Genomic DNA, 22,793 nt, shown 5'->3' with positions numbered 1-22,793 from the left:
TGATAGCTACCATGTATACATAATAACCAGATGTTCTGATGCATAAGCATCAGCACTGTCTTTTAAAATCTTTATATATATAGAAAATGCCTTTGAACCTTACGGTGACTTTGTGCTGCTTACGAGTACTTTGCTCCAAGGTATATTTAGCCTTGCTTTACATTTCCCACCTCATCCCTTCCATTATCTCTGGTAGAATTATACTGGTTCCCCTTGCCCCAAAGTTCTGGTAAGACTCTATGCTTTTGTGTGGAAGTTCTGGTTGGTAGTTAACATAGATGCTGAAAGGACAGGGCACAGTCCAGGCACAGCTGAGAACTCTTCAGTCCTGTTGATACTCGTGGGAGCTTTTATAAGCACATGCTTTATTCTTTCATGGCAATATCACTGAGATTTTAAAGAGCTGCTTACCTTTGGTTGGTTGAGTACATTGTTAGGTATTTTTTTTTTTTTGAAACAGAAGACATGGGCAAGAGAAGGAGCAGGGATTGGCATGGTGTCCCTGAAGGAGAAGGTTTTTAAATTCGGGAGGGACGTTCTATTTACATACTGTCTTGGTAATAAATCAGCATTTATTTATTTATTTTGCCTGCCTCGATGTAGGAGTTTGGGAGAGCTGTTTATGCTATTTATGCTGGGGGCATGTAGAGATAAATGTGTGTGGGAAGATATGATAATGAGGATGAGCAGTTGCACACTTGGGTGCAGGACCACAAACAGGAAATAAAAATGTATGAAAATGCAGTAATGCATCAATTATTGTAAAGTCCTGTGCATTCGATTAAATGCATGGCATATTCCTTATAAGATTGTACCAAGGGATGCATACCTAGTTTCCAACTGCACATATGTTGAGCTCTGAAAGGGAAGATGTAGTAAAAATATATGTTCCCAAAATCGTTCCAATGTGGTGTGTGTGAAAAACAGTTCATATTTCTTAAAATAAAACTAGACCATTTTTTGAAAGAAAAAAAAATCAGAAGCGATTTTAGCAGCTGCATGGAACTGCTGCTCTCTAGCTTCCCCCTAGAAATTGTATCTAAGTATAAAAGCTTTCAATAAATACTGCTGTAGCAGACCTTTTTTCATCTTGTTCCTGCTTCCTAGCCATTTTTCTTTATATGTTCACATTACAAGTTGAAATGATACTATATAAGCTACAGATTACAATTCATCCCAGGTTTACTTCTTTGGCAGAGAGGCATGAGTTTTGTGGTGTGACAAATGAAACCTTTGTCGAAGCAAGCACTACAGAGAATGTTTGTTTCCATGGCAGGCTGTTATTCAGACAACTGCTGAAACATGTTTGACATAAATATTGACCTTTAAAAAAACATATTCAAACATGTAGAGCATGCGGCTTGGCTCAAATTAAATGTTGATCATTACATTTACAGTTCAGGATAACCAAAATTCCCCACATTTACTAAGAGCTAGATCCAGTCCAAGCTAAACTCTGACAAGTTCCACTGAGTTCAGTGGGAGAGGCCAGCAAATCTTTAAACCTCTCACGCAAGAGCCACATGGAACTTAAGTGTGCTCAAATGCGGCTGGATCATGCCCAAAGTTTTATGTTCATAGATATAGAAAGATCACTAAATGTTTTGTCATGTAATGGAGAATTCTGAACACAGTGTGTTTGTTTACACACACACGTTTTTTATTTTGTTTAGTTCTTAGTGTTGCTAGTTTGACAATAAAAATATATACGCAGGACAGAAACTGAATGAAGAAACATTTCAAAACCCTAAACAAATTCATGATCGACTATGGAGTGATTTCTATGCTTGTTTGCTTTGACGCACCCATTGAACATGGTATTTGTCTAGAACTCTGTTACCCCAGCCATACAGTGTGAGCTCTAAGTCCTCTGCTCCAAGTCAGCCTTCTTAGGTAAACCAACTTTCTTTCAGCATTAGCCTCTCCTTCTGCAATAAGGAGATAATAATAATACCGGTCATTTCTGCCAGGCTGTTGTAAGCACTCTTATTAAATTAAGGTTAGGGAAATCCTAACCCCACTTACCTGGGAGGAAGCCCTGTTGAATCCAGTAGGACTTACTTTGAAATGTAATGGGTTAGGTTTGCAGCCTCAGTGTTCTAAATACTTGAAATATTCCATGTAGATGCTAAAATGTCATTACTTGGATGTTTAAAAGACCAAGGGCCATCTAGTACATATTATGGGCATCTAATTTTGGAAGTTCTTATACCACAGAATGGAACACTGTACAGAGATATGTCAAAGAAATAGGTGGAACTGATTTTTTATTTATTAAGGATGCTACTTGCCTCTTGGTGGACAAAACTACCTCCCCTTCCAATAAGTTGCTGCATATTTATTGTTGCTCAGTTTTTCTGATTATTTTAACTTGAATTGCTGATATTTTTTAAGAAGCTTCTGGCACAAGGTTAGCTGTACCTAAGGGTCTTTTGGGGATGGGGGTGGGGAGCATTTTATTTTAGAAGCCTGATGGTAAAGTCCTGTGCATGTCTGCTCAAGTAAGCACTATTGAGTTAAATGTGACTTTCTCCCAGGAAACTGTGCATAGGACTGAAATCTTAAGTCTGCATAGGATAGAACGGTAAATGTTTCAAGAAATCACTTATCAGTTCAGTAGGGACATGAGAATATGGTCTCTTGAAGTATTTACAAGCAAGACTTCTACTGCAAACAATTGCTTCTGCTAAACTGAACACACATGAATAATTTTGCAATTTTCAGGAATAAAGGCAAATACGCTGTGCTGTATAAGAGCACCATTACTAGTAGATACGTTGATAGAGTTAAGATCTAGAATAACTTAAATGAGCAACATTTCATTGCCAGTTTTTGCTTCACTGCAATGGAAGTTGTTATTGTGCATTGCAATGCTTCAAATAAAATAAACTGGAATGGGTAAGACATGATGTTACAAAGTAACACAACTAATTCATACTTGGTTACAAATGGAAATAAAGTAGTGACATACAATTTAATCTATGCATTCCATTAACAGTGCATTTGCAACTTTGCATCACCAAACTGATTACATTTTCACCCCGTCTTTCCTTGAAGCAGCTTGGGGAGCTTCCTTGCTGAGTGAGGGCTATCATCAGGTGCTTCTCTGAGGCTCAGTCCACCCAACTGGCTCTGCATTGGAACCTTAGGGAAAAATGCTTTCTAAAGCAACCACTGGACAGTATTTATGAACCACAAAAGGCTTGAAGAGAGCATTCTTGGGGATGAGCCACTTTTAATAGCAAGCTTGAGTGGCCTGTGGTTTGCAGTAATAGGCTGTTAAAGTGTTCCTTTTGTAACATACTTGGCTCTAATGTTGCTAAGGCTGCAGTCATATAAACAAACTGAGGTTAAATGCAACTGAGCACAGTAAGACACAGTTCATGCAAATGCAGCCTGGCGTGGAGCACCTCAAATTGTTTTTTTGATAGTTTTATAGCTTATACCGTTGCTCCTTTACCACATCAAAACCTTACCATGATGTTCCCGGTTTGAACTACATCCACTTGCAAGTGAATGCAATATAAATAGTACATTTTCAGCAGTGGTGAAATAGACTGAATGCATCCAGACATGAAGAAGTATGATAAGGTTTAGCTGTGGTAAGGGAATCATACTGTAAACTGTAAGTTATAAAATTTCAAAATCATATTTGAGAATCAAAAAGTTTTTCCAAAAAGAAAACAGACTGACAACTGCCCTAAAACTAAAGCTCTGCTCTTTCTCTCCCAGCTTCATGGGGGGAGATTGTAGATGCCCAGTGGGCACTCAGGATTCAGAAGTATTTCTCTTTATTATTGCCGGCTGCTTTAGAACAAGAGGCAGAAGCAATGCTAATTGGCTCTGTTTAAAAATGGGAAGTGTGTGCGCAATAGGGATGTTTCTGTTTCGAGCTGTACACATCAGTGCTGTTTCCATTCTGCTTCAGTTTGATTTTTGCCAGATACCATGTTATTTGTCTTGCTGCCCACTATTTAATGTAAGTTATGCAACTTGCTTCACTATTTACTTAGCTTATGCAAGTTACATTCATTCCAATGCAATCTTAAAACAATGTAGAAAAAGGTAATTGATTATGTATCATTTGCAAACTTAAAAGAAAGAATTAATACCCATTGTATTTGCTTGACTGAGTTTCACTCCTGAACACAGACAAACAGTTTCTACTTCCTTCTCTGTTTTTATCAGAATTTTCCTCTCTCTCTCTGTGTGTGTGTGTCTGTGGATATGGACACACACATATCACTCTTCTAGAAGTTTGTATTGTATTTTTATAGTGTTGACATGTTTGCTGCTCTGGGCTTCTTTGGAGGAAGGGTGGGATATATATTTAATAAATAGTAACACACACACACACACACAGAGTGATACAATGTTTGTACAAGTGAAAAATAGAATATATTGATCTGCTGCAGTGATATAAAAATAAATATTCATGTTACAGACATTTATGGGCAAGTCAGTCCTTTTAAAGTACCAGTAGACCCAGAGCTGCAATTTAGAGATATAAACTGATGACAAGATAGCACATATACTTCAAAAAATGCTTCTTTGGAATTTTGTGGCAGTTCAGTACTTTGCAGATGAGCAAAATGTTTCATTGGTGCAATGAAGCTCAAAGGGTACAATCCACCAGGGACATCTACGGTGCAAGTCCCTTTTGAAAGGTAGCTTCTACAGAGATACCTGGGGAAATTGCACTCTGCATTTCCAATAGGCAATATTCACCTCAAACTACATCTCTGGAGGCAGTCTTGCTAATTACAACAATACCTACCAGAGAGTCCTCCTACTTCTTCTTCTACATCATAGGAGAGTAGTGCATGTTGGATATAGTCTGAAGAACCAGTTAGAGAGAGAGCAAACCAGAAAACTAGATTTTCTGTGCTTACGTATTAACAAAACTCATTAACAGTAGATTCAGCCTATGCTTTGCATGAAGAGGGCCCCACGTTTAAACCCCTGCATCTCCAGGCAGGGTTGGAAGGGGGCCCTGCCTAAATCTTTGGAGAGCAACTGCCAATCAGTGTAAGCAACTCTGAGTCACATGGGCCAAAGGTCTGATTTTGTTTAAGAGTTTTCAAAGGGAGAGGCCCAGTTAACAGAAGATTGGAAGGAAACAGAGGAAGATCAGTATGAGGAAGTTTCCTGTGTCTCCTTGCTCAGGGGTAGAGCACATGCTTCCAGGTTCAATCTCCAGGTAGTGGTGGGAAAGAATCACGCCTTGCCTCTTTCCTTTGGTGAGTGGGATGGGATATAAGCTTTAACATGGCAAATAGAAGGCTTTCCTTCTCTGGGCAAGCAATCAGGTGCTTCTCGGAGCGGGCAAGCCTGTGAGGTGTGTTCATGTGAGAGCTGGCATCTCTGTGTCCTTGGTGGCGGAGGTGCCTTCTCATTATCTGACTTACTCTCAGATGCATCCCCCAGGAATGACCAGTGGGGATGGCCCTTTAGGAGGTGCATAGCTCTGTTGGTGGAGTATGAGATTCTTAATCTCAGAGTCGTGGATTCAAGCCCCACACTGAGCATAATATTACATTACATTACACATTACAAGGCGTTGGACTAGGTAACCCTTGTGTTCCCTTCCAATTCTACAGTTCTTTTACTCTTTGAGGTGCCTGACATCAAGCATTTGATGTCACAGGGGTGGAACACCTCTTGTTGTTGGTGTTGTTTAGTCATTTAGTCGTGTCCGACTCTTCGTGACCCCATGGACCAGAGCACGCCAGGCACTTCTGTCTTCCACTGCCTCCCGCAGTTTGGTCAAACTCATGTTGGTAGCTTCGAGAACACTATCTAACCATCTCGTCCTCTGTCGTCCCTTTCTCCTTGTGCCCTCCATCTTTCCCAACATCAGGGTCTTTTCCAGGGAGTCTTCTCTTCTCATGAGGTGGCCAAAGTATTGGAGCCTCAGCTTCACGATCTGTCCTTCCAGTGAGCACTCAGGGCTCATTTCCTTAAGAATTGATAGGTTTGATCTCTTAGACAACCCAATTAAGCCTTCTCTAGGATCCAGCCCCGCCCCACTTGATCACTTGCCCTGACAACTTTGACACTTATTGAGGCACAAATAGTACCTCCTCCAACCTGTATCATCTAGCACCAGCTCTCTGATATCTGCTGCCACCTATTTGGCATGCTCCCACCCCCATCCGAGACAGCTCCATGGGACTCGTGACACTGTATTTGATTCATTTCCATGATGGCTGCATTTTTAAATTGTAATTTTGATTGGACCGTGGATGTTGATGTGTTGAATAACAACTTTATTCTGCTAGGAAACTGGTTTTGACACAAGAAAATGCTTCTGGGATGCTGGGATTTCACAGTGATACAAAGCAGGATTGCTGAAGTGCATATGAATATTCCAAAGGCTACAAAATAGAAACAGTTGTCTTTGACACATGGTGTGGATTTAAGCTAAATGGACAGCATCCATTGCCAGCAGGTACAGCAAATGACTTCAAAATTGAAGTCAATAGAATATGATTTCACTGCTTAGGGAGATCTTGTTTGAGCTGGCACAGCCAGTTTGAGTGGGGACTACCCACTATGTGCTTCCCTTAGATTGCAAATGTAGAAGCAGGGAGCATTTCCAAGGGGGAATTGCGGAGCAAGAGGGGGGGGGGCATTTTCAAATGCGTCATAAAACCATAAGTAAATCCAGGGGTTGCTTTGGTGGAGGTGGGTGGTTGGATCATATGGTAGATTTTGTAGGGAATGGTTGTCAGGTAGAGAAGGGGCAGAAATTTGATTCATTTCACATTTAAGGATGAACTGATTAAATTTGTGCTTTCTGAAAAACGTGAACTGAAAGAGTCATCTTTTGAAATTCTCATTTTATATATTTTGGAATGAAGTTCTGCAGCCAAGCAATGTGAGTGAGTGTGTGTGTGTAAAAAGGCATGTTTGGTAGGAAGAGGGCCTTCTCAGTGGCTGCTCCCACACTTTGGAACTCCCTTCTTAGAGAAGTTAGACTGGCTTCCTCCTTCTTGTCCTTCCACCAGCATGTGAAGACTTTCTTATTTTAACAGGCTTTTGGGAACTGACTGTTTTTAAGGAAAGGGTTGGGTTGTGATGTTATTTATGTTTTAATAGATCATATTCTATTAATTTTTTTAATGATAGCTTTTTATATGCTTTTAGCCAGTGTGGTGTAGTGGTTGAGAGTGGTAGTCTTGTAATCTGGGGAACCAGGTTCGCGACTCCGCTCCTCCACATGCAGCTGCTGGGTGACCTTGGGCTAGTCACACTTCCTTGAAGTCTCTCAGCCCCACTCACCTCACAGAGTGTTTGTTGTGGGGGAGGAAGGGAAAGGAGAAAGTTAGCCGCTTTGAGACTCCTTAAAGGGAGTAAAAGGCGGGATATCGAATCCAAACTCTTCTTAGCTGTTTCTGTTTTATCTGTAAGCTGCCTTGAGTCCCCGTCAGACAAAAAAAGCAGGATATAAACAAACAACAGACAAATAAACAAATGCATTATAATAAAGTGTACACATACTGGTGAAAATAGCATACAAAAATGTATTATATTACAGGAAATTCATTTAAAATGTGTATATATGTCAACACTGCATACAAAAATTAGTTTTAGAATAAGTTCACAGTAAAATGCAAGTAAATTTTCAAAAGGATTTTTTTTTTCAAAATTAAAAAAAAACACAAACTAAAATTAAGATTGAAAAAAAAAGATAGAAAAGAAAAACAGAACAACTGGAAATTGACAGATTTGTCTATCCCTCTTGGCAGGAGGGAGTAAACACAGGATAACTTCTTGCAAATGTTGCTCTTACTTTTGTCACTGTATTATCTTGTCAAGTACAGGGTTGGGAGTGTAGAAACTTGTTTCCCTTCCCTCTCATTCAGGAGTGAATAACAGCACTTATTCATATGTTGCAGCAACCTTGATGAAGTGAAGCAGGTTGAGGTCTGAATGGAAGGCTGATTTGGAACTTTAGTGTCTTGAGTTTCCTTGGCAGAAAGACAGGGTGCAAATGTTGGAACATAAGAGCATCAAAAGCACTTTGGGAGGGGGGAGAATATTATTCATGGTTGCACTGGCATTGTATATGAACCTCTTTCAGCTAGCTCATATAAGCAAAACAAAAGAGCCTTAGCTCCATTGTAGAGCATCTGCTTTGCATGCAGAAGGTCCTGACATCAATCCCCAGCATCTCTGGGTAGGATGGGGAGAAACTCCTTTCAGAAACAATGGCAAGTTGCTGTCGGTCTGTGCAGATGCTACTGAGTTAGAAAGACCAGTGTCTAACTTGGTCTAATGCAGCTTTGTATGTTCCTTAAAGGTTGGTAAATGTTTGACCACAACGACCACCAGACCTTGTTGGGCTGCAGCTGCCACCATCCCAGACCCATTCATTGTGCCTGCTGGATGTGAGTTGTAGCTGGATAACTACAGTAGGGCACAGGAAGGCTTTGAACAAATTAAGAGAGTCCAGACACTTGGAAAGTCTGGGATAAACCTTGATATGATATCTATCTTCCCCCTTTCTAAAATGCTGTGTGGCAGCGGGTTGACTAAATTGGGTCACAGAGCGCATGCTTACCAGAATGCCTTCTCTTGTCTGAGTGCCAAAGGCAGATAGGCAACGTTGCATACCTGTGCATGACACATTTTAAATACTATGGTATAGCCAAACTGAGAGAAGTTAAAAATCAATGTGGCATTAACAACAGAAACCAAAAAGAACCCTGCAAATTTACCCAAGTGGTTTAGAGAACTTCTGAAAAGAATTGGGCTGGTATCCCAGCTCTAAAACGCCCTTTCTAACCTGAGTGATTTAAAATGCTTGTTATCTTGAAATCTTAAAACTAGCCTGACTTATTAAATTCTAAGATGTCTGCAGAAGTTCATTAACAGTTAGAACATGACCCTCTTTTTAACGCAATAGGTGACTTTGCACAGTAGGTGGCTTTTAAGCATATGCATTTATTGCACAATGAAGGCTTGCTTTTAGGTAAAGGCGTCATGCCTCTCTGAAACAGAAATACAGTGCAACTTGTGATAACACATGTACTGCTAAAATAACTTATGAACCAGAAATTGAAAGGCTGTATTGTAAAGGTTATGCACAGGTGGCCAGAGCTGAAATTGTACAGTCAACCTTGAACTTCTCATTTACTGCTTTCTGTGGTCTACCAAATGTCGCATTTTATTCAGACATGATTACTGGATGAAAACATAAAGATTGGATTTTTTTTCTTTATCTCTCCCATTTAATTCATATACTTTTAAGGTGTGTGGGTAGTGAAGTTTGGGAGCTGAAAGATAGACTGATATTAAGATAATTTATTTTACTGAACAGACAAATGCGGGAATGGTAAACTTGTGGCTTTAATTAGGAATAGATGAATCTTTTGATTTCAGTTTCTCATTTCTGCAGTTGTAAGTTCAGGTTGCCACATTTTCACATCACGCTTGTTTCTTCAAAAAGGTGAAAACAAAAATGATAATGCATTTTCTTTCTGCAAGCAACATCTTCAAGCAGGTTGCTTTTCTGCATTTTATTTTCACTAACATACATATTTTGTATGCAGTTTTTTGGTTGGAGACCTGGATCAATCAGTATGGAAAAGCACAAGTTTTGAAGGATAGCTGTGCTTCAGTTTTTGCATTGGTTTGAATTAGCTATGTTAAACCAGAGAAGGAGGATGCGTTCCAATGTTGTTGAAGTCAGTCTATCAACCCATGGTCAATAATCGAGGATAATGGGAGTAGTTGTCCAGCAGTAGCTGGATGGCCATATGTTCCCCACCCCTGAGTTAAACCAAGCAAATTTATCCCTCTTCCATAGCTTTTATACAGTGTTGCTCAAACATTTGACACTTGGGGCACAGTTTCTTTTGTATTGACATTTGAGACATAGGAAGCTGCCTTATAGTGCGTCAGACCATTTGTCCACCTGGCTCAGTATTCTGGCTGACAATCATTTGAGGTCACAATGATGCCAGGCAGCTTTTATAACTCTGCACTTGTCTTGCAAGGTGCTTTGCAAGACCTGGCAATCAGAATCCTCTTTCAAAGTGCTAGCTTGTGGAATGCTTTGCTAGATCTTGCAGAGCCCTTTCAGTCAGCTGATTGGCAGTGCCCACAATTACCCCCTTTAGGGTGAATCAGATTTTTAGCTGACAACAGGTATGGGGCAGGTGGGTGTGGCCTAACCCAAATAGGGAAGGCTTATTATGTTACCCCCCCACACTATGGATGAATTGTGCGTAATTCAGCATGTGTTGTGGGGGGGGGGCTACCTTGAGAGAATTCAAAAGTGTGATCATTGTAGGGCTGAATAACGAGTTCTAGCTCTGAAAGTCACATTGAGAAGTATGCCATAAATTGGATAGCTGCAGCTGATCTACATATTTAGCTTGCTTGTGATTGGCAGCATTTGAATGAACATAATTTGTGAACATGTTGCAGTTCACAACTCTTGGAGGGCACTTTGAAGGGTGGACTAATGAAGTCCAGGTGAACATTTCTGAGTGCCACAAGCAAGGTTTTTCAGTTAGTTACATTTTGGGAGAAGGAGAGAGGGGAGTGTCTTCTTAATAGATCTTTTTAAGGACCTTGGAGGCTTGCAAAGTTGTCATAATCTTCAAATAGAGGGTAAAATCAGTGAAGCTACAGACTTCCAGTGTGACTTTGATAAAGGGAAATATACTAGAGCAGATTACAGTGGAGTCAGTTTATAAACATTCTGGTTGCAGCTTCCAGAACAGCGCGCTCAGAGTTGGGTCGGAGTTTGAGCTCTGAGCTACTCGAGACAGACTCGGCACCTGGAGAGGCAAAGCAGGAGCAATAGGAGGCGTAAGTTGCCCCTACTCGGGTGGATTTCCCGGGAGCAGAGGCTCAGCAGCGCAAAAAAGGGGTTTCCCCACACTAGAACTGGACTTTAAGACACTTTAAAAAAGAAGAAATTTAGGGGAGAACCTCTGTGCAAAGGAGTGACACCGCCTTCTGGTGCCTTCGCCTCCAGACCCCATGAGCTAGCGCTGGACTCTCCAGTAAGATATTGACACAAATTCAAGGAGCATCCCCCCCCCCCAATTTATACAGTGAGAAAGGGGTTATCTAAGTCCCAACAATACACCAGAAACAAAAAAGGGGGGGACTAACAAACAGATAAAATTAAGAAGTTGCAAGTGGAATGCTAAAAGGGGGTCATCCCGCACAACAGAAATTGACGCTGCAGAACCGGCAGTGCAGTAGAGATTTTGAGTGGCTTCTCTGCGCTCCCAAAACAATACAGTTAACCTAAGAAGTGTTACTGGAGTTTGGAGCGGGGGAACAGTTTAGACCAGTTAAACAGACAACAGAAATAAGGAGAGCTCTTTACCAGAGACTTGCGGAGATCTGGAGAGGCGAGGAGAAGGCTGGAGGAGTGAGTCAGCAGATTGAGTGAGGTGGGTGGCTGCCATTACTGAAAGACTACACTGGAAAAGACTTTAAAGAGCCGCTATAACACCAGAGGAAGATAGAGTGAGGAAGGGCAGGAAGAGTGACATAGCGGCCACTAGTGGAAGTAAAATCCCATATCTCTAGTATATTAAATAAGGAAGTAGAAAATAAAATTAAATGGGCAAAACAAAGGTATTTTGAGTCCGCCAATAAACCCGGTAAGTTGTTAGCATGGATGATAAAGGAAAAGCAAACAAAAAAAGTTATAAATAAAATTTTGGACCAAGGGGAGGAAATAACAGACCCAGTAAAAATAAAAATAAAATTCTTAAACTTTTATAAAGATTTGTATAAAAAGGAACATTTAGAGGTTAGTAAAATGGAAGAGTATTTACAACAAAATAAATTACCAAGAATTGAAAAAGAAGAGGTTGAGGCCCTAAACTCTAATATAGAAATAGATGAAATAGCACAAGTAATAAAAAAAATGAAGAGTGGCAAATCGCCAGGTCTTGACGGAATCACATTAATGTACTATAAGAACCTGGAAGAAGTAATCCTCCCTATATTACAAAGAATAATGAATAATATGCTGGGAGGGAAAGATATACCACAATCATGGAAAGAAGCACTGATCACTCTAATCCCAAAACAGGGAGTGGAGTTGACAGACATGAAAAATTATAGACCAATCTCCCTGTTGAATACAGACTATAAAATCTATGCTGGGGTGATGGCTAATAGATTTAAAAAGACTCTAAACAAAATAATTAGCAGAGACCAGGTGGGCTTCTTACCGGATAGACATATAAAAGACAATACAAGAATAATAATTGACCTGTTGGAATATGTAGAAATGAAACCAAGTAAAAAGACGGTCATGCTATTGGTTGATGCAGAAAAGGCTTTTGATAGAGTATCATGGAATTTCCTATTGGAAACTTTCAAAGGTCTGGACATAAGGGAGAAAATAATTAATGGAATTAGGGCGATATATGATAACCAAAAAGCAAAAGTACTAATAAATAACGAGATCACCGAAGAGTTCAGCATCGAAAGGGGGACAAGACAGGGGTGCCCTCTCTCCCCACTTATTTTTATTGCCACATTGGAACCACTTTTAATAGCAATAAGAAAAGATAAAAATATAAGAGGAATTAACCTAGGAACTCGATACTACAAAATTAAAGTCTTTGCAGATGATGTAATCGTAACCACTGAACATCCAGTGGAAAGTATCCAAAAAACGCTTGCACAACTGGAAGAATTTGGGAAGATCTCTGGGTTCAAACTGAATAAAGGAAAATCCAAATTATTAATGAAAAATTTACGTAAGTTGGAACAAGAGGAACTGGAAAATACAACAGGTTTAAAGGTAGCCAATAAGGTAAATTATTTGGGGGGTTGGATCACCAATAATAATATAAACTTATATAAAGACAATTATGAGAAGAAGTGGAAGGAAATAAAAAAAAGAATTAGAGACTTGGGGAAAATTGAATTTGTCCCTGTGGGGGAGAATATCCACAGTTAAAATGATGGTATTGCCAAAGATGATTTTTATGTTCCAAACAATACCTATAATTAGAGGCGTAAAGTGTTTTAAGGATTGGCAGAAAGACCTTGCCAAGTTTATTTGGCAAGGGAGAAAACCACGCATAAAATTTAAGCTACTAACAGAGTTGAAGGAAAAGGGAGGCTTCGCGGTCCCTGACCTTAAACTGTACTTTGAGGCAGCGTGCTAGACATGGATTAAGGACTGGATATTAATTAAAAACACGGAAGTGCTAGATCTGGAGGGATGCGATATTGTGTACGGGTGGCACGGCTACATAGGCTATGACAAGGTTAAATCCCACAAAGGATTTTTAAATCATATTGTGAGAAGGGCATTATATGAAGTATGGGAGAGGAGTAAAAAATCAGTAGTAACCAAAACACCATGGTGGCTGTCACCAATGGAATCTATGTCGGTCCACAGGCTGAATATGAACAGTGATTGGCTAACATATAAGGATTTAGTAGAGGAAACAAGCAGTGATCCGAAAATAAAGGACCTAAGCGAATTGAAACAGAAGGGAATAACCTGGCTGGAGTATTACCAATTAAAAGCCGCCCTTGAAAAGGATAAAAGAACCAAAGGATTTGACAAAAAATATCCCATCTGGAGAAGGATATTCTATATAATAATCAAAAGACACTTTCTAAAATGTACAAATTACTTTTGAATTGGCAAAGAAAGGAGGAAGATATCAAAGAAATCACAGTAAAATTGGAGAGGGACCTGGGACATACGATCAATTTATGGACTAAAAATATAAAATTCACAGCTTGTTTTCTTATAAGGGAAAATCTTATGAAAATGTACTATAGGTGGTACCTGACCCCTGTAAAACTTGCAAAAATAAATAAATCAAACAATAACAAGCATTGGCGATGTAAGGAACAGATAGGAACATACTACCATATGTGGTGGTCCTGTCTAGAGATACAAAGATTTTGGAATATGATTTATGAAGAAATAAAGAGATTGATAAAAACTACATTTAGCAAGAAACCGGAAGAATTTTTACTAGGAATGGTTTCAGATAATATTCCCAAAAACAAAACTAGGCTATTTATGTATGCAACATCAGCAGCAAGGGTTACAGTGGCAAAACACTGGAAAGATAAAAATACACCCACTAAAGAGGAATGGGTAGTCAAACTGTGCGAGTACTTGGAGCTCACATAGCTGACAGATGCAATAAGAGATAAACCTTAAAAAATGGTGAAAGAAGAATGGGAATGTCTAAATAATTATTTAGGGGACAAGGGCTCAGCAAGAAAGATCTGGCTATGTTTAGAATGATACCGCATAGAGAAATGTTCCCTGATACCAAGATGAGGGATTCCTTTGGAATGCGGATAGAATTAATTGATAAGAATAATAATCTGTTGTGAGCTTGACGGAAGTGTACAAAAGATGAGCTTTCCTGCTTTGGCTCATCCTCCTTTTTCTTTTTCTTTTCTTTTTCTTTTTCTTTTCTTTTATCTTTCCCATAGTTGCTTATGTTCTGTGTCATGTACTTTGATATTTTTTGTAGTTTTTTTTCCATTACTATTAAGGAATTTTCCTTTGTAATGTTGGTTGTCTATATTTATATGTACCTGTTTATATGTACCTGTTAAAAGCAAAATAAAAGTTTTTTTTTAAAAAAAATATAAAATAAATAAACATTCTGGTTGCAATGCCGTGATTAGTAGAAGTCAACATACGTTTGCCAAGAATATATAATGGCTGGCTAATCCAGTTAGTTGATTGTGGGAATGCTGTGGATGTAATTTACCTTTATTTTAATAACATTCTCCATGACTTTCGTTATGAGACTGGTTAAATGCTATATGATAATGACATCAGATTAAGACCTAGTGTGCTCATTGGTGATTCCTCATCCAGCTGGAAAGAGAACAATTACTTTTATCTATTACACAAAGAAATCTCTAATTTACAGATAACACAAAACTTGGAGGGATAGCTAAAACTTCAGAAGACAGGGATGAAATTTAGAATGACCTTGATAAAGTGGACTGGACTGAAACTAGTTCTGTGCTGAATTCTGTCTCCCAACTTGTCAAACATTTTGAGAACTGGGCCCCTTTGGGAGGAAGAAGGGCTGGATAGAAATTTGATGAATCAAATCTGATAAATAAAATTTAGACAAGGAAAATAATAAAGATAAAAAGGATTAATTCCATCACAGTTGTGATTTGATTGGGCCCCCTGTGTGGTCCATTTACCACTTGAGTGATTGAGGTTCAGGGAATGGCAATGAGATATTGGAGGAGTGGCCTATTGTGTGCCTGCCCTTGAGGTGGGGAGGCAGGAGTGTGTGGAAACCCCCCCCCCCCAATAACCTTTGTGAAATAAAATGCCAGTGTAGTTGGATTCTGTACATGGAATTGGGGTGCTGTTGTCCTTTCTTGGTCCTGCAACTCTTCACCCACACAGCAAGAGCTAAAACAGCTTTCCAAAGCAGGAAGAAAAAAGTATTGGAGACAAGGAATTTGTGAATCTGTCAATTTTGGTTTCTTTCCATTTCTTGCTTTTCCATGCCTAAGTCTTTACTATTCCACATCATTTTTTTTTTTTAAGTGCTTATGAAAATTCACCAACATTTTAGTGCATATTTCTCCTAGTCTGCATAGTTTTGCAAAATACTTTTATATGTTGTTTTCACTAATATATGCATTTTTGTACACATTGCTTGGCTGGAAAAGTGTGTCACAAAATTTGGAGGAGAGAGAATTTCAAAGGATTTATGTGCGTTGGTTTGTTTTGGAAAGTTTAGATTGAATAGATTTCCTTTTAAATAAGAATTTCTTCTCCATCCCTCCTTGAGAGGCAGCTTACAAACCAGCATTTAAAATAAAAGATCAAAGCAATAAACAGGGCAAATAAAAGCAGCTCATGATTAATAGTAGATCTAATATTCAGATTTCCCTCATGCAAATCAAATTGAAAGAAAATGATGAAAGCTTTTCTGTTAATTATGACACTTGTGAAGATACATTACTAGAGTGGCTTTAATTTGCATTGTTCTCATGTTTTTGTTTTTGTTTTTGTCCCCAGTGTTGCTTGGGAATTCTAGGAAACCAAAAATAAACTGCAGTTTTGAAATTGGTTGTTAAAACCAATGCAGTTTTGAAAGGTTCAGCCCACCATCTTGATTCAAAATGGTGTTAAATTGCACCCAGGAAGGCCTTGAAACAATCAGGCCTTTGAGCTGAAAACCATTCTGCAGATCTGCTTTGACCACTACACCGCACTGTCTTTTGTAGGTTACGGGATTTCATGATTTTGTAAGCTACCTTCCAAACATTATCAATATGGCATAATGTAAATATATTAAACGTAAAAGTTCTAGTTTCCCAGTATTGCAATTATTTTTGCAACAAGTTCATGCTAAGAAGAGATGGATAGAAACTTCGATACAGTTATAAAATGTGTCCTTGTGTTATGTATGAAAGAGTCACATGTCTGTTGCAGCTGTATTCCTCTGTAATGTGGTATAGAAAAGACCTTGGTGAATTAAACAAACAAACAAACAAACAAACAAACAAACAAACAAACAGATCCCCAGGTTCTGTGCTAGCACTGAATGTATGAACGCTTCTGTTTGATCATCCTGGTCTACTGAAGCACACACAGAGCCTTTAAAAAACAAACCAAAAATCCTGCAATTCTTGCTAATTGAGGTGGGGGTGCAGCTTAATCAATTCTAGGATTGTAAGAAAGGGTGTAGTGCCAACAAGTGCTGGATTTTAGAGCGGAATCTATGTGGCAAGGAGCACCTGTTGAACCCCAGTTCCATGGAGTATATATTTTATTTGCAAACATTCCTGTCAGTGAGGAGAAAGGCTCAGATGTTACACAGGCACCAAGGGAGGGCCTCAAGGCCATTGTGCCCATGGGTGTCATGTTGGTGTTCTCAGCGTTAAAATTATGTGCCTCACTTGTTTGGAGTGACTGAGTTCTGTATGCATGGCTATACATGTATACAGTTCTGTATACATGGCTGAGTTCTGTATGCATGGTATTTGTGTGTGGTCTTCTGTACAGCTTTTCCAAACAAAACCAAAATGCCACACAGTTTTCCAGATGTTTTTAGAGTACTGCTTCTCCCAACAGTCCCACCTAATCCCAACCAGTCTAACACTAGAACCCCAATGAAACTTAGTGTTGGAACATTAAAGGCAGGTAAAAGAAAGAGTTTCTTCAGGCAGCACATGGTTAAACTATGGAACACGCTCCCTCATCAGGCAGTGATGCCCACCAACTTCAAAAGGATTAGGCAAATTCATGGAGGGTGGGGCTATGTTCTACCCCCACTGTCAGAGGCAGTAATGCTTCTGAATGCTAGTTGCTGGAAATGACAGAAGGGTAGAGTGCTCTAATGCTTGGCTTGTGCTTGTGGGTTTCTCACAGACATTTGGTTTGCCGCTCTGAGAACAGTATGCTGGCTAAGATGATCCAGCAGGCTGTCCTTACATTCTTATGCCAGGTTGGGGAAGACTGGCCCATGCATATATTTTTGTAGACTTGAAAACAAATGTCTATCCTCTCTGAATGCAAGCAATGCAACCACAAATATTGTCAGTACTTTGATGTAGTCTGTTTTGCTATTTATAAGTTCAGAAAAAGTGTTTGTGTGTGTGTGTGTGTGTTTGATAGCATCATTCTAAATGCCATGCTCATCATATAAAGCTTTTTACAAAACCATTTGCTTTCTAGATGTTTTAATGAAATGGAACATCTCCAGTTACATAATTGAACAATACAGAAACATTTTACATTTGAAGTCCCTAATTTTATTTTAGTCACATTGTGTGTGTGTGTGTGTGTGTGTGTGTGTTTGTGTGTTTAATGCATTTTGCTATTTAAAATGACTGGCTAAAATGACTGACTAAAGTGCCCTATCTTCAAACCTTGCAAAGAGCATCTACATAAAATTCCAGCTACCACATGGTGATAGCCATTTTACATTCATTGTAGCAGAATTGCTTGGAATGCTCCAGAGTGTGGTTTCAAGCTAACTGCATAGCAGGTACCCAGCAGAGGAGTTAATGTATCCTTTTGATCTTTCCCTGATACAAGATCTTCCTGGGCAGCACTCTCCTTTTCCACTGTTTACAATTCCAATTCCAAACATCTTTCAGAAATGACATTTTGAACATGGCGTTCTCCTGCCAAGAAAAGAAGATGGCGTGTCATTCCCTTGGGGGTTCATATTTTGCCTTCCTTATTATTGAATAATCATGGAAGTTTCCCTACTGCTGCAATAATGACTCACCTGTGTACATATATGTGCACATGCCAGACGTAGCTTGTTTTTCAGCTATCTTTGTTTCAGCTCTTTAACCCTTGACCTCCTGCTTTCCCCCAGTCACTTAAATTTAGGAAAATGGTAGGAAACATCAGGTCTTGGGAAGATAGTCATATATAGCCCCCAGATACTGCTTTCTGGCACTTAGGATGCTCCTCAGGCCATGCCTGTCACAATCCCTCCTAAAACTCCTGTTGTCCGACTGGAATGTCCCCTTGAGCTGTGATAATGTTGCTTGCTTGCCTGGATTAAATATGTGTGTTTTTATTTATAAATTTGATACTTCTGCATAGCCAAAATGTATGGATGTTTTAGTTGAGATTCCTGCATTGCAAGGGGTCTGGCTGAGATGACCCTCAGAGTCCTTTCCAATTCTACAACTCTGTGATTCTATACAAATGTAAGTCACATCTATCAGTTTTGCTTCTGTCACCTGCTCAAAACAGGCATACAGCTCATTGGATATGGCCTTTTGGCTGAATAAGTTTATTTACTTCTCCCTTGTGGCTTGTCCTCTGTCAGTTCACCCAAGTTCTGCACTGCAACTCAGTTGTGTTTATAGACAGTAAACATGCTGGTGACTGTCTACTTGCATCCACTTGCAGGCTTGCCTGCACCTCCTTCTTGGCCTTCAGGTGCTTCTGGCCTTCAGGTGTCCCACAAAAGTGAGTATGTCTGCTGAGAGATAGACTTTTAGTGTTGTGGGAGAGACAGCACTATCCATATATCCCAACCTTCACCAGTCTGGTGCCCTCTGCATGTGTTGGATTACAATTTCTATCATCCCTGACCATTGATCATGTTGGCTGAGGCTGATTATTACTGCTGTCTGAAACATATGGATGATGCAGAGTAGGAAGGCTGACTTGCAGTGGTTATCAGGCTGACTTGTAGTGGTTTCAGAGAGGAATCTTCCCAGCCCTAGATGGGAAGACTAGGGACCTTCTACCACTTAACCATGACCCTCTATCATCTTAAAGCTACCTTAAGGTATGCCTCAATTTCATAGCAGCCTCTGTGAAGTCCTTGGGTCTGGGATGGGTAACCTGTGGCCATCTAGCAGTTGCTGAACTACAAATCCCAAAGAATTTCAAGATTTGTGGACCCTCCCCAACACCTTACACCTCCATCTTTAGCAATAGCAGCCTGCCCATATGGGGGCTTTGAATGCCATCTTCTGCAACATTATGTTCAGTTCATTATTTTTACTGTTAGCTCACTAAGTAAGCTGCAAAATAAAGGGTAAGGGTACTTGATATTTAGACCATATTGCCCATCCTCCTGCTGCAATCTGTCAATTCTGTTGTCACTCCCACTATGCAAGTTGCAAACAAAACAAAACATTATAAAAATGGAAGGAACATGTGCAGGTAGGTGCAAAGAAACTTGCTCTGTCATATGCCAGTTCATTCAGATCTTTTGGGTCTTCTTCCTCTGCGCCCCCCCCCCCCCGAGTTTTTCCTAAGGCTACAAGAAACATCATACTTTACGCTTATTCCAACCACTTTTTGCAAAGCAATGTACTACAGTGTTTAAGACCTTGCTTGTTTCGTTCTCATGCTGGGTAAAATAGACTGCATACACACCATACATTTGAAACACACGACTTCCCACCCTAAAGAATCTCGGGAACTGTGTGTACCCTTTGTAAAGCTACAATTAAGAGGCCACAGGTCCCAGGAGTCTTCGTGAGAATGCATGTGCTCTAAATGTGTGGTGTCTTTATGGCATATGTCCTTCAAGAACCAAACTACATGTTATGCTATTTTCACTTTTAAAAAACAAACAGAGGAAAGCATAAGAAGCTAAGAACCACTCTGTTGGATCAGGCCAAAGACTCATCTAGACCAGCATCCTGTTGTCACAGTGACCATCAGATGCCCCGTTGGGAAGCCCATGTGCAACAGCCCTCAGTTGTGATTCCCCAGAAACAGATTTTCAGAGACTTCAGAGCCCTGCCAGTCCCTGACAATACCACCTTTATTTTCAGTAGCCAGTGGGCTGGGGTAAGTGATGCTTCTCCAAGGACTGGAGATTGCCTGGCTTACTGGCCGGTGGGCTGGGGCCAGCTGGGGGCTTGCAAATTGCCCCCGTTTCCTTGGATGCATCCCAACAGTGACATGGGTGGGGGCACCCTTGCCTTTCGAGCTTCCCAACACAATAAGTTGCTGGTTCTTACAGAGGGTGAAGGGGAGTGAGGGATGAGGTGTGGGGAGGTCATCACAGAGCAGTGTGTGATGGTGAGACCAATCCAAGAACTCCTGCCACCATGCACCACACCAAGACCAGCTCCTAATGCATCACTCCTCCCATCTCACTCCTGGCAAGCATCAGTGAACTGCTGTATTGGGAAGCCAGCAAGAGCATGGTACTCAACTTGTGTTGCATCACCAGCTGCTACTGCTTATTTTTCAGATTCTTAAGTATGGCCAAAATAATGACCAAAAACTGCAGTTTGAATGAGTAAAATTATATTTTATTATGCAATATGCTGGTGTCTTCACCCACTGAAGCATCAAAGGCTTCTGCAAACCTCTTTTGATAGGTGATCATTTGCAACCTAAGTGTACTTTTCAGAGTTAATTTATAGTATTTTAAAACCATTCTCAATCAACTTCTTCCCAGAAGCATTTTGAATTTTGAAGACTTTCATCTCAGACTCGTAAGGGGCTGGGTGCCTGTGTGTCTTCAATTATATAAGCTGTCCTTCAGTTCCAGGACTTCCAATTTAAAGTGAAAAAAACCCCAAAGTATAATAGAAGTTGAAGAGGTAGGAAATTGGATCCAACTGGAGGCCTGGATCCAGAAGTGGCGAGACATTTGTGGGTCACTCTGACAGGAGGGATGAAACCACTCACCTGATATCATATGGTCTTAAGCAGTCAGGCAACTGAAGGAATTGGCATCATTTTTAAAACACAAACAAACAAAAACAGAATTTTGACTGAAAAGGAAGAATTGAGAATGCACTTAGGGTCAGGCCAACTTTTAGGCCTAAGCCTGAAATTATTTGCTGAGAGAATGGGAGTATTTTCAGAATGTTTTCACCACACATGATGGCAGCAAATTCATTTTTTAACTGCTCTGCACTGTGTGAAGAAGTGAATGTAATGACATATGCTGTTGAGGGCTACTAGCCATGGTGATGTTTCTTCTTCTCTACATTTGGAGGCTGTAATGCTTCTGAATACCAGTTCCTGGAAACCAGATGAAGGGAGAGGGCTATTGTGCTTGGGTCCTGCTTGAAGGCTCCCCATAGCCATCTGGCAGGCAACTGTGAGAACAGGATGCTGGGCTAGATGGGTCATTGCCCTGATCCAGCTGATGACTTCTCTGTTCTTATGCCTTAAAGGACAACACAGCCTAGTGCCCTTGATTTGTTTTGGAGTTCAATTCCTATCAGCTGTGCTGGCTGGAGCTGATGAGAGTTGAAACATCTGGAGGGAACCAGGTTGGCAAAGATTGGGCTAATATATTTATTGCAGCAAAAGCTGTATTGGGTCAGAGCTCACTTTGTCAGATCTATGAAGTGTTGCTCTCAATTGGCAAATACAAACCCACATGCAGGTAGAAAGAAGAGCTGAAGCTGTTAAATTGGAGTGAGTCCAGAAACCTCAGCAATCCACAAAAGGCGTGTCACCTTTCAGGCAAGAAGCTAACCCATTACCCTTCCTGCTGCCCTGTATCTTACGCAGCTTGCTTCAGCCCCTTCATCTCAAAACTGGTCATGCTGGGCAGCTCTTTATTTGGCAAGTGTAAAATTATTCTGGGCTGCTCCTAAGATGAAACGAACTACCCCTCTGGAGAGTAGAAGTATATCCCAGTTCCATCAGAGGCGACAGGCACCATTCCCCTAACTCGGTATACATTGCAGATGCAAATGTTTTATATATTAGCGGTTTAAATTATTTATTAAAGCTGTCAACTGGCAAGGGAGGAAATTGAAAGGGAATTCCGAATGAAATGTTATAACATGGCAGATGTGGTTCAGCACTTATCTCTCCATGGTGGTTTGCTACAATTAAAAACAAACAAAAACAATTTTAAACAAATCTCAATAACAGAAATAATGGGGGTCCATACACCCCCACTCCCCCCACATACCCCCCCCCCCACAAACACACATGATGAAAGCTAGGAGCAAAGAGGTGCCTCTTCAACATTTGCCAAAAACTGTGTAATGAAATTGCCAGATGCACCTCTGTGGGAACTTATGGGCTACCCCCTCCCAAGTTTCTGAGGGTGGTGGAACAGCCAGGAAGGTCCCCTGTGTCAAAACCAGGAAGGTTTGAAGGGAAGGAACACATGGTTGAACAAATCTGCATTGCTACTTGAATGAAAGTACACAATAGGGGTGCCAACTTGAATAAAAAATGGGGGGGCAGGTGATCGACCACAGGACGCAGCGTGCGCACACACACCATTTGAATGACAATGCTTATCAATTTGGGGGGGGGAGGCCCCCTCAAATATTTTATTGGGGGGGGGGTTGAAGTGACCTTGGCCCCTAGG

At 40.3% G+C, this 22,793-nt stretch overlaps 1 protein-coding gene across 21 annotated transcripts in view; it reads left to right on the top strand.

The window, feature by feature from the left end:
- The window catches only part of RBFOX1 (RNA binding fox-1 homolog 1), a 1,465,188-nt gene that overhangs the window by 463,327 nt on the left and 979,068 nt on the right, over positions 1-22,793 (top strand). The gene's annotated exons all lie outside the window — the stretch shown is intronic.

Source organism: Podarcis tiliguerta (assembly GCF_965153285.1).
Source record: "Podarcis tiliguerta genome assembly, chromosome: 14".
Classification (NCBI taxonomy): domain Eukaryota; kingdom Metazoa; phylum Chordata; class Lepidosauria; order Squamata; family Lacertidae; genus Podarcis; species Podarcis tiliguerta.
Note: the sequence above shows the minus strand (reverse complement) of the source record. Positions and strands in the feature narration are given on the sequence as shown.